Source organism: Canis lupus, chromosome 16, assembly GCF_048164855.1.
Source record: "Canis lupus baileyi chromosome 16, mCanLup2.hap1, whole genome shotgun sequence".
In the NCBI taxonomy this organism is placed as follows: domain Eukaryota; kingdom Metazoa; phylum Chordata; class Mammalia; order Carnivora; family Canidae; genus Canis; species Canis lupus.
Window position 1 is genome coordinate 40,652,941 of NC_132853.1, and position 12,983 is coordinate 40,665,923.

Sequence of the window (12,983 nt, forward strand, 5' to 3'; positions counted from 1 at the left end):
CCTCCCTGTCTACGCCGCGGCAGCTCCGGAAACCGCTGAATTACAGCCCCTCCAGCCAATCCCCGCCCAGCCCCAGCCTGGCAGGGACACGCCGCTTCTGCATAATTCATGAGACGGCCAGGTTTCCCGGCCACCCAGGGCACTGATGCATATACTGTACACCCGAGGCCCCACCCACCGGCCAATGAGGAGAGCCTCTGGGGGAAAGGGCGGAGCCAATATTGGGCTGGGAACGCCCCAGTGCTGGCTGTTCCGAGCGCTTAGTGCCCCTCCCTCCGCCACAGCAGGAGAGGAGCGGCGGCCTTGGGCACAGAAGCCCGGGGGGAGGGAGGGAAGATGACCGGAATGTCCTGCTGAAAACTCAGCTGAGTTCCTGGCAATGCGTGACGTCAGGACACTTTAAATGCCCCTGATGCGGCTCTCTCCTGCCCGCTCTCCCTTTTCCCAGCTCTTGGCACCACGTGGGGGCGAGGTTGCAAGCCACTTACCACGTGGGAATCAACCAGTTAGATAGTCCCCAGGTATCGCCAGTTTCTCAGGGGGCCCAAAGCCAGAATTGGGTTTCTGGGGACAGCAAAATGAACATGGGTGACTCCCGCCTGCTTTGAACTTCAGTTTCTGCGTGAGTCGGGACACACACACCCGGAAACATGACGTGGAAATAGAGTAATTACTAGAGTGCGTGGGGAGAGGGTAGTGGATTTAACCCTGTCCCTCGTTCCGTCGCTTCTAGCATCAAACGCCAACGGCTCGCACATTGGCGGGTTCACAAGAAGGCAGCCCAGAGAGCATGTGAAGACTGACACATAGACACATTACCTTTATGCGTCTGAGCTAAAATACTTGAAATTACCTGCCTTTTCCTTTTTCGTCTACTCTATTTCGATTCCAAGTTTTACTGCTTTGAAGTTAGTAGTTTATAGGAAATGGAGACATTTTACCTTACAAAATAAGGGATGTACCTTGCATAATGGAATGGGGTGTGTGTGTGTGTGTGTGTGTGTGTGTGTTTGCGAGCTGACACTACCAGGGTTTTTTTAAATAACAGCTATTAATATTTGCATTTATTGTGTTTAATACAAAGAGGTATAAAGATGAAATCTAAACAGAGCCCTTATCAAACCATCCAGATAACCCCTGATGAGTTTTTTTTTCAGTGAAACTTTTCATTTCATGGTTCAATGAAACATACCCATGGTTTGAAAAATCAAATAGTCAAAATTTAAAAATGAACATCTGTTGCCTTCTGGTGAGAAATTTCTCAATTTCTGGTGAGAAAAATCAATGACCCTTAATCTTTGGGGGGGGGGGGGCAGAGGGAGAGTGTCACAGATCCTTTTGAGATTGGCTAAAGACTATGGATTCTAACCCCAAGAAATTAATAGCATGACTTCTACTCACAATTCTGATAGTTCCCCAGATACCTGAAGCCCAAAGACTCCAGATTTGGATCTTTGGACCACCTTAAATCCAAGGGAGAAGTGAAACATCTGTAGCACAATTGGTAGAGTCACTGGTGGTAGAATTGAGTTTCCCGTTGCCCTCCTGTAGATCCAGTCCAGCACCAATGTGGAAATTACTCTATTTATCTGGTGTGTGTGTGTGTGTGTGTGTGTGTGTGTCTGTGTGTTGCTGTGTTTATGATTATCTTCACCCCAGAACAGTAGAACAGATATCCTTACCTTACATCTCACCTAAACTCTGCTTTAGCTGTGCTGTTCCATGCAGTTGACCTTCTCCTAATAACATAAGGTCTGATATTTGTTTTGCTATTTACTGCTTGCAGAGTACTTACTCATAACCTCTTTTTCACAATAATTATGTGTAGCAGATAGAAGCCATATTATTTACCAATAGAAAACTAAGGACAAAGTAGTGTGACACTCTCAAGATCACAGAGATACTCAGAGCTATACCATGTGTTTTTGGGTTGTTTTTTTTTTTTTTTTTAGATTTTTTTCATTTATTCATGAGAAACAGAGAGAGGCAGAGACATAGGCAGAGGGAGAAGCAGACTCCCTGCAGGGAGCCCAATGCGGGGACCCCGGAATCACCCCCTGAGCCGAAGACAGCCGCTGAACCCTGAACCACCGAGCCACCCAGGAGTCCCTACCAGGTGGGTTTAGAACCAGGTTTTTGGACTCCCCATCCCATAGCTTTGTTCCATCCACTCAAATCCTGCCCTCCTCCCTTGACTCCTCATGAGATGGCCTTTGTTTCTTTCACTGCCCTCCCCCACATGCACATAAAATGTTCCCCTGAGCCTATCTGTTCCACCTATAAAACTCTCTCCAGCCCCACCACTGGCCTTTCTCCACACTCTACTGAATCTCCCCAGCTTACAGATGGCAGTTTCTCCCACGTAAGCCAATGCTTTGACCTGAAGTATGTCCCACCTCCTTCCCTCCATGCCACACACCTTGAACTCCCACACTGAATCTATAATTGTCCTCGAAACATGTCAACACCTTCTGTGACTTTATGCCTTTGCAGATCTTCTTCCCTCTGTCTGGAATGCCTTCTCTTTCCTCATCCAGACAGAAAACTCTTACTCATTCTTTAAAGCCCAGTCCAACATTACCTCTTCGGGGCTTTCTGAGATTCTTCCTGGCAAAAGTAATCTGCTGGACTCCTTTAGTAGCTTATTTCCTGGTCTAGTATAGCACTATTTACCTTGGACTATAATGTCTCCATTAATTAGCCTACTTCCCAATAAATGAAATCAATAGTTAACAAGTATTAAGTAACTACCATGCTCTAAGAACTGTGCTAAGCTTTTTACCTGGATTATCTCATTTGATCCTCACCAATACTCAGTGAGGTAGATGCTATTGTAATTTTCATTTTCAACTGAGAAAATTATGGTTGAGAAAGTGAAAGACAGGTCCAAGTTCCCACAACTAGAAACTATGGACAAACTCAATGAGAATCAGGTCTGGCTGATTTCAAAGCCTAGACTCTGCCTGCATGCTTAAAACACATCCCAGGAGCACCTGGCTGGCTCAGTTGGTGGAGCATACTACTCTTAATCTCAGAGACATGGGTTCAAACCCTATATTGGATATAGAGATTACTTAAAAGAAAATATATCCCCCTGAGCTGTAGGTTCCTGGAAGCTTGAGGCCCTTCATGTTCATTTTCGTAATTCCAGCGTATAGCATCTAGCCCAGAACTCACCTAAGCATGAGTTAAGTATTGATAAACATATATTGAATAGTTATATCAGCAGTAGCTAACACGGAGCATTTACTGTGAAGCCACTGTTCTGAGCATATATTATGTAACCCACCTTTTAACTCACTTAATCCTTATAATGACCCCATGAGAAGGATACTATGATTTTACAGATGAAGAATAGGAGGCTTGCTTATCCAAGGTTAAGTGACTTATCCAGAAACAGAGCAGATAAATGGCAGAGCTAGGATTCAAATCCAAGTGTGTCTAACTATATCTCCAGGCTTAACGTTCCTCTTGGATTCCCAAGGAAGAGTCTAAAGGAGGGGAAAGATGGAGTTCCCACCATCTACCCATCAAGTGAATAACCCAGAGTCCATCCCATTCAAGCCTGTAGTGGTTTTTTAAAGATTTTATTTATATATTCATGAGAGATAGAGAGGGAGGCAGAGGGAGAGGCAGGCTCCCCATGGAGCAGGGAGCCCAATGCGGGACTCAATCCCAGGACCCTGGGCTCATGACCTGAGCCGAAGGCAGATGCTCAACCCACTGAGCCACCCAGGCGCCCCAAGCCTGTAGTGGTTTATAAACATGTCTGCAAATTCTTTGATACTTCTCCCATTTATTATGTTTTTTAAGATTTTAATTATCCATTCATGAGAGACACAGAGATAGAGGCAGAGACATAGAAAGAGGGAGAAGAAGGCTCCCTACAGGGAGCCTGATGCAGGGCTTGATCAGAGGACCTGGGACCATGACATGAGCCAAAGGCAGATGTTCAACCACTGAGCCACCCAGGTACCCTATACTTCTCCCATTTAAAGGTAGCGTCTGACTCCACTCCCTCAGTAACTCACTTCTAATAAATAGAATACAGTGGAAACGATGCTGCATGACTTCTGAGGCTAGGCCATCAAACACGATACAGCTTCCACATGACTCTTTCCCTTGGGATACTCACCCTTGGAACAGTTTGAGGAAGCCCAGGCTCTATGTAGAGGCCACATGAAGGCGTAGTTCAGCTAAGGCCCAGCTGACAGCAAGCATCAACTGTGAGTGGAGTCAGCCTCCAGATGATTCTAGCCCCCAGCTTTCAAGCCACCCAATGGAGGCCTAGTGAAGCAGACGTGAGTCATTTTTGCTGAGCCTTACACAGATTACAAATTCATGGGCAAAATAAATGTTGTCATTGTCTTAAGCCAGTAAGTTTTGAGGTGGTTTGTTACATAGTAATAAGTAGGATAAGTTTCCATTTATCACTTCAGAGAGACTCAGGAATTAGATTAAGAACTGACTTTGTAAGGTTCTAGAAACTTTACTTATTCTCTCTTCCCTGGAGGAATTGGCAGTTAAGCTCTAAATCTAGAAGACACAGCAAAGAAGAGGTTTGGAGAAGAATCTTGGGGGTGATAAACAAGTGGCAAGTCACTGTGGTGACCAAAGGGGGCAAGGGGTAACATGTGTGTGTGGTGACCCCTGTGGGGCTCAGCCATGGGAAGACTCACCAGGACTGCCCAACTTCCCCCTCACTAACGTAACAGAGAAGATCATCTCTCCCTCCTCCTGTCTGAAGAGCAGTCCTCCTTCCTCAATATTTTCAAGGCAAAGCTCTGTTCTTATGCTACTTAAAACATCATGCATACCATGTCATTCTGTCCCTTCAGTGGCCTTCCATGGGGCTTAGGATAAAATGGTTCTTCTTTTTCTTTTTTATTCTTTTTAAGATTTTATTTATTTGAGAGAGAGAGAGAAAGAGCACAAGTTGTGGGGGAGAGGCAAAGGAATGGGGAGAAGCAGGCTCCCAGAGGTGCAGAGAGCCCGATGTGGGGCTCAATCCCAGGACCATAGGATCATGACCTGAGCCGAAGGCAGCCGCCCAAATGACTGAGCCACTCAGGTGCCCTGTTCTCCTTTTCCTTATCCCTGTCAAGGCCCTGCCTATCTCACCAACCTCCCTCCTGCCTGCCAAATTCCAGCTAATCCTTTTTCCACCTCAGGGCCTTTGCACAGTCCATTCTTTTTCCTTCTCCTCTTTGGCACAGCTAGTTTCTTCTCACCCTACTGGTCTCAGCTGCTCAGAGAGGCCTTGTCTAACTACCCCCACCAGCAGTTGCAGTTGCTCCCAGTGTGTTAATCACTATCTTTCTGTGCGTTTCCTGTGGAACTCTTATTGTTCTCATTTTATTTATCTGTATAGAGTCTCTTATCTGTCAGTTCCAGGAAAATGAATCTTGTTGTTTCCTTGTCTCCTCAGTGCTGGGCATATAATAGGTGTTTAATAAATACTTAGTGAATGAATAGAAGTGCCCTTGGTCTGATCCCACCTGTCTCCTCTCTGGGTTTTATCAATTCTCCCCTCCTTCCTGACCTTCTCTACTTATCCTTCTCTTCTATCTCTGAAGATATTTTCTCTTCCCTTGACCGTTGCAGTGGTCAGTGGAAGCCATTGCATTAACTACAAAGCTGATGGAGCTGAAGTGAGACACACTGGGTTTGAATCCTGGCTTTGACACAAAATGAACTGTGCTCCTCTGGCCAAGTTCCCTACCTTCTCTGAGCCTCAGCACTCACATCTTTGAATGGAGAACATAATTCTGATGTTGATTAGTTTACATTAAAATGTCTTATTTATTTTTTTATATTTAAGATTTATTTATTTATTCATGAGAGACACTGAGAGAGGCAGAGACATAGGCAGAGGGAGAAGCAGGCTCCCTGCAGGGAGCCCAATATGGGACTTGATCCCAGGACCCCGGGATCACACCCTGAGCCAAAGACAGACTGCTGAGACACCCAGGCGTCCCTAAAATGTCTTTTTTTTTTTTAAAGAAGATTTTATTTATTTGAGAGAGAGAGCAAGCATGAGTGGGGTGAGGGGCACAGGACAGACTACTTGCTCAATGGGGAGCCTGACTTGGAGCTCTATCCCAGGACTTCAGGATCATTACCTGAGTCAAAGACACGTACTTACCTGACTGAGCCACCCAGGTGCCCCAAAATGTCTTTGGAAGATGATCTCAAGCTAACTGTGAAGCATAGCTGATAAAAGCCAGGTCCTGTCAGGGTCCAGTGCTCAGCCACTCCACCTATGCAGTAATGTGACTTTGGGCCAGTTGTGCAACCTCTCCGAGCCTCAGTTTCCTCCTCAATGAAACAGGAACTATGAGAGCACCTCCCTCATAGGTTGTTGTGAAGATTAGATAAGATAACCTGCAAAGCATTCAATATAGTCTGGCTCATGGAAACCCCTCAATATATGTTAGCTATTGGGGCAGCCCGGGTGGCTCAGCAGGTTAGCGCCACCTTCAGCCCAGGGCGTGATCCTGGAGACTCGGGATCGAGTCCTACATCAAGTCCCACATCGAGTCCCACATCGAGTCCTACATCGAGCTCCCTGCATGGAGCCTGCTTCTCCCTCTGCCTGTGTCTCTGCCCCTCTCTCTCTCTCTCTCTCTATGTCTCTTATGAATAAATTTTTAAAAATCTTTAAAAATATATATGTATATGTTAGCTATCATTATCTTATGTAATTTTTTTTGTAAAATTTTTTTTAATTGCAAAATCAGAGCAGGCCGGGTGGCTCAGCAGTTTAGTGCTGCCGTCGGCCCATGGTATGATCCTGGGGACCTAGGATCAAGTCCCACATCGGGCTCCCTGCATGGAGCCTCTTCTCCCTCTGCCTGTGTCTCTGCCTCTCTCTCACTCTGTGTCTCTCATGAATAAATAAAATCTTTTTAAAAAAATAAAAATAAAAAATAAATTGCAAAATCAGGGAGACTTGTTGGAAGGAAACAGATTTCTCCCAACTTCCTCTTTTCTTTAAAAGTTTATTTTTTTTAAAGATTTTTATTTATTTATTCATGAGACAGACAGACAGACACACACACACACACACACACACACACACACCACACAGAGGCAAAGACACAGAGAGGAAGAAGCAGGCTCCCCGCAAGGATCCCAGGATTATGCCCTGAGCTGAAGGCAGATGCTCAACCGCTGAGCCACCCAGGCATCCCATCCCAACTTCCGATGAAGAGTTGAACAACCACATCTTGGGAAAGGCAATTTGAGGAACCACACCAAAGGGAATCTTTGTAGAACAACTCACTGGGGGTGCCTGGGTGGCTCAGATGGTTAAGCATCTGCCTTCTGCTCAGGTCATGGTCACCAGGTCCTAGGATTGAGCCCCAAGTCAGTCTCCCTACTCACCGGGAAGCCTGCTTCTCCTCCCTCTGCCTCTGCCTCTGCCCGTCCTTGTGCTCTTTCTATCTCTCTCAAATAAATAAATCTTAAAATTAAAAAAAAAAAAAAGAATGTCTCACTCAAGCTCTGCCCATTCTTTGTTATGACTTGAAGCTGTTGATGAAAATGTTCAGTCTCTGTGGCTGTCAGCTCAAAATTCTGAATTGCTGGCAGAGAAGATTTCATTGGCCCAAAAAGGACCAGATATCCGTCCTTGACAAGGCAGCTGTGGACAGGGGCAGGGATCACGGTCACCTGGTGGAGACACAGCCCTGGAGGGAAGGAAAGGGGCTTTTCTGAGAAGAGGGACATCCAATACTCGTAAGAATTACCTGAAATAATGTTTATGAAAGTACCATACACTCGCCAAGGTGTCCTCTCACTTCTCTGACCATCCATGGTCTACTTGGCAGCTCCTCACCTTTCAATCTCCACAACCTCTTAAAGGTGGGCACTCCTATCTTTAAGTCTAAATTCCATCCTCTTCTCCTCCTGATTCCCTCCCTTGGCAAACTCACCTATTCCTAGCACTTTAAGGACCACTTGTCTTTTGACAACTCTTTTGTGCTGAGTCTTAGGTGGAGATAAATTACTTTCTTCCCTGGGTGCACAGTAACTTCCTTTTAAAGTGGCTCCTTCTGAAAAAATAAGTGGGAAATACCAGAAAGGGAGACAGAACATGAAAGACTCCTAACTCTGGGAAATGAACTAGGGGTGGTGGAAGGGGAGGTGGGTGGGGGGTGGGGGTGACTGGGTGATGGGCACTGAGGTGGGCACTTGACGGGATGAGCACTGGGTGTTATTCTATATGTTGACAAATTGAACACCAATAAAAAATAAATTTATTATAAAAAAATAAAGTGGCTCTTCTGAATAAAATTTAAAAATTAAAAAATAAAGGGACGCCTGGGTAGCTCAGCGGTTGAGCGTCTGCCTTTGGCTCAGGGCGTGATCCCAGGATCCAGGATCGATTCCTACATTGGGCTTCCTGCACGGAGCCTGCTTCTCCCTCTGCCTGTGTCTCTGCCTCTCTCTGTCTCTGTCTTTCATGAATAAATATATAAAATTTTTTTTAAAAATAAAAAATAAAATAAAATAGTTCCTTCTGTTGCCTCATCTATAAAACAAAACCCCTTTGAGCTCCAACATTCCATAATTCTATTAGCTGTTCCTCAACCATGCTTTCAGCTTTCCTGCCTCTGCCTTTCCACATACTGTTCCCTTTACCTGCAGAACTTTCCATGTCCCACATCACTGCTTTCATTCAGTTATCGTTACTGAGTACCTACTATGTTAACAGAGATCTCTTGGATCTTGCCTGGCTCTCAACAAGTCCTCCCTTCCTGAGAACTACCCCTCTTTCTGCACTGTAATCACACACTGGAAAGGGTTCTTTCAGCCATGTCTATATTACATGATCGCATCCTCCTGGCCATAGATTATTAAATCCAGGGTGAACACTGATGTTAACTGCCTTAATCAGATTCTCTGTACCAGGAATCTGGAATTTGAAACTGAGAGGCTCAAAACCCGGGAGCCCTTAGAGCTGAGTTCCATTAATGTCAGCATGTTCGAGAGGGCTATCCATCAACTCCCTCTCAGAAGTCTCTGGAGAGCCCCTGATTCCTATTCTTCCTACCTTAGATGTTCAGTGATTCCTTAGAGTCCATGGGATATCTTGGCAGTCTTCCAATGTAAGTTCTTTTTTCCCTTTATGACCGATGTCTTTTTCTTATATTTCCCAACCAAATAAGCACTAACCACTACAATATTTGAGGAACCACTAGGCTCTGGTGGCACAAAAATCATATAAAATACCTTCTCAGCTCTCCTGCAACATCTATTTGAAATCCTACCGATGTTTAGGAGAGCAATTTAGAAGCCCCCTTCCTCCTTTAAATATCCACATATTCCCCAAGCAGGATTAATCCCTCTCCAGAGTACCACCTTTGGATTTTGCTTTACCTCTCTCACAGTCATCTTCTTGAGCTCTTTTGTACATATGCTTTTCCCACTAATTGCAAACCCTTTAAAATCAACAGCTAGATATGTTGTCTTTTTATTCTCTTGGCTCCTAGCACAGGATCACAAACAGATCATTGGGAAAGAACATCTGTTGTTTTGTCTGCCCATCATCCTCTCCCCTTTCTGTGGACAACAGTAACTCGATTTTTGTTTGGGAAACCAGCCTTCCTTCACTCTCTGTTCCATGGTTCTAGAAGTTGCCTGGATGTGGTCAGAGGCACAGTGATTCGGGTTTATGACCTATCAGGGTCAATGGATATCATATTCGCAATTCCGGCTGGAAGGACTTGGACAGAAACCCTCTTAACTGGGGTTGTTCAGCTTGTTAAGCCATAAGCCTACAGTTATTGATGGTCATCTTTGCCAACACATGGGGAAAATCTGATTGTTAAGCAAACACAGTGAAAAAGAGAAAATAGGAGGAGAGAGAAACTCCCAATGATATTACATCAGAATTTGCATCCAGACACTCCTGGACCTAATACCAAGGACTTTTTGATTACATTAATTTCCTCTGTATTTGTTTTCAGCCTTTTTTCCTTCATTCTTTTTTTTTAAGATTTATTTATTTATTTATTTATTTATTTATTTTATTTATGATAGTCACAGAGAGAGAGAGAGAGAGAGAGGGCAGAGACATAGGCAGAGGGAGAAGCAGGCTCCATGCACCGGGAGCCCGACGTGGGATTCGATCCCGGGTCTCCAGGATCGCGCCCTGGGCCAAAGGCAGGGGCCAAACCGCTGCGCCACCCAGGGATCCCCAAGATTTATTTATTTGTTTTAAAGAGAGAGAGAAAGGAGAGAGAGAGAGAGAGCGCACACATGTGCGCGCACATGTGCACACAAGTAAGGGGAAGGGCAATTTCAAGCAGACTCCCACTGAGCGAGATTTGTGGCTCTCTCCCACAACCCATGACCTGAGCCAAAATCATGAGTTGGATGTTTAACTGACTAAGCCACCCAAGCACCCTGTATTTTTTTTTAAGTAACCTCTCTACCCAACATGGGACTTGAACTCATGACCCTGAGATCAAGACTCACATGCTCTACTGACTGAGCCAGCCAGGCGCCCCTGGTTGTTGTCTTGTTTCTGATGAAGCCAGTTTAAGGTGAGTTTATGACATAATGGAAAGAGTCTTGTCATTCATTCATTCATTCAATCATTCATTCATTCAATAAGTGTTTATTGACTTAAAGTTCTATGGGAGCCCTGAGAAGGGAATGACTGGAAGTGGAGCTGGAGAAGATGTCAGTTTAAGAGGGGGAAGTGGAGAGGGACACTAGGGTGGCTCAGCAATTGAGCTCCTGCCTTTGGCTCAGGGTGTGATCCCAGAGTCCCGGCATCCTGGGATCGAATCCTGCATCGGGCTCCCTGTGGGGAGATTGCTTCTCCTTCTGCCTGTGTCTCTGCCTTTCTCTGTGTGTCTCTCATGGATAAATAAATAAAATCTTAAAAAAAAAAAAAAAAGAGGAGAGGTGGGGAGAGGGAGGCCATTCCATGGAGAGGGAACAGACTGAGCAAAGGGCCGCAGATTTGAAAATGTATGGTCCATTTCTGGTCAGCAAACTATAAAGAGTATGTTGAAGAACAGTAAGAACTGGGGCAGGGACCAGATTCTTTTTTTTTAAGTATTTTATTTATTTATTTATTCATAAGAGACACACAGAGAGACATAGGGAGAGGGAGAAGCAGGCTCCATGCTGGGAGCCCAATGCGGGACCTGATTCCGGGACCCCAGGATTACGACCCGAGCTGAAAGCAGGCGCTCAACCACAGAACTACCCAGGCTTTCCACAGACCAGATTCTTTTTTTTTTTTTTTTTAAGATTTTATTTATTTATTCATGAGAGACACAGAGAGAGAAAGTAGAGAGGCAGAGACATAGGCAATGAGAGAAGCAGGCTCCACGCAGGGAGCCCGATGCGGGACTCGACCCCGGGTCTCCAGGACTACACCCTGGGCTGAAAGCAAGCGCTAAACGGCCGAGCCACCCAGGGACCCCCCGCCTCCAGACCAGATTCTTAAGGGACCTCATGAGCCATGTCACCAAGTTTAACCCTTTGGTCAAAAGAAGGCTTTAACTATATGTTTTCTTTAAAAAAAAAAAAATCTATTTCCCTATTTCTATATTTTCTATCTTTATCTCTACGTGGCAGCAATGTGGGGAATGGATTGGAAAGAAAATCTAAAGTCTATTCAAATACTCCAGGTAGGAGCAGATGAGGGTCTGCACGGGTCTGAGACTGGCTGCAGCTGTTTTCTTTCTACCACAATAGAAAGTTACCTCTTAGGGTTTTGGAGGTACCATTTAGAGACCTGATAAACTCAATCTGAGGCTGTAGTGGAAATTCCTTAGATCCCAGATCACATTTGCTGGGATCCTTTGAGAAGACAATACCCCTCGTTTATTGTTATGGAAAATGCTTGGTGGGCAAGTTCAGGACTAGTTACTGGAAGAGATGCTTTGAAGCTACGGGACCTTGGAGTGCCATTAAATCCTATTCGTAGGCAGTTGACTATTTCATCAGTGCCTGAGACCAGCCCTCCTCCTCCCCTCAGCAGCAAAGGAAGGGGAAAAGAATTCCAGGGAAGGGATCCCTGGGTGGCGCAGCGGTTTAGCGCCTGCCTTTGGCCCAGGGCGCGATCCTGGAGACCCGGGATCGAATCCCACGTCGGGTTCCCGGTGCATGGAGCCTGCTTCTCCCTCCTCCTGTGTCTCTGCCTCTCTCTCTCTCTCTCTGTGTGTGACTATCATAAATAAAAAAAAAAAAAAAAAAAAAGAATTCCAGGGAAGCTGTGGCACCACACTTAGATGTAAAGAAGGAATGCCATGGAGCAGGAACCAGCAGAAATATGGCTGTTCAGAGAATTAGGACTGTTCTTAACAAGTGGTAACCAGAATAAAACTGAGTAAGGAAGGTACAGCCAAGTCATCCTGGAGGTGGACCAGCCAAGGGCATGACTACAAGGAAAGGGGTGTGTGTGTGTGTGTCAGGTGCCTTATTGTAGGTAAGAGAAGTAAATGATGGCCTGGTATCCCAGGGCTTTTCCTGGTTTCCCATATTACTCTACAGCTGGGGCCCTGACATCATTCCCTGCTTCTCACAGCTGTACATCTGGGTTCCAGAGAAAGAAGGATCCTCTCCTGGCAGGCTCTGAATTTTCAGCATCAGCTTTCATTTCATTTATTTTGGCAGGAAGCCAACCATTTCTTGGAGATTTAGAACTCCAGACTCTGCTGTGCTTATTGCTGGGGGACAAGGGCAGGAGAGTTGAAGAGGAATGTATGGCTCATGAGGAAGGACTTAGCTTGTTTGAGTAGTGGCAGAAGGCTAGGATGGAGCCCCAGAAATGATACTATTTTCATTAGGGTGGTTCTGATACATTCAGAATCTACATGATGACTTGAGTCATTGCTCTAGGAAATCGGTAACTTGGGGATCCCTGGGTGGCGCAGCGGTTTGGCCCCTGCCTTTGGCCCAGGGCGCGATTCTAGAGACCCAGGATCGAATCCCACGTCAGGCTCCCGGTGCATGGA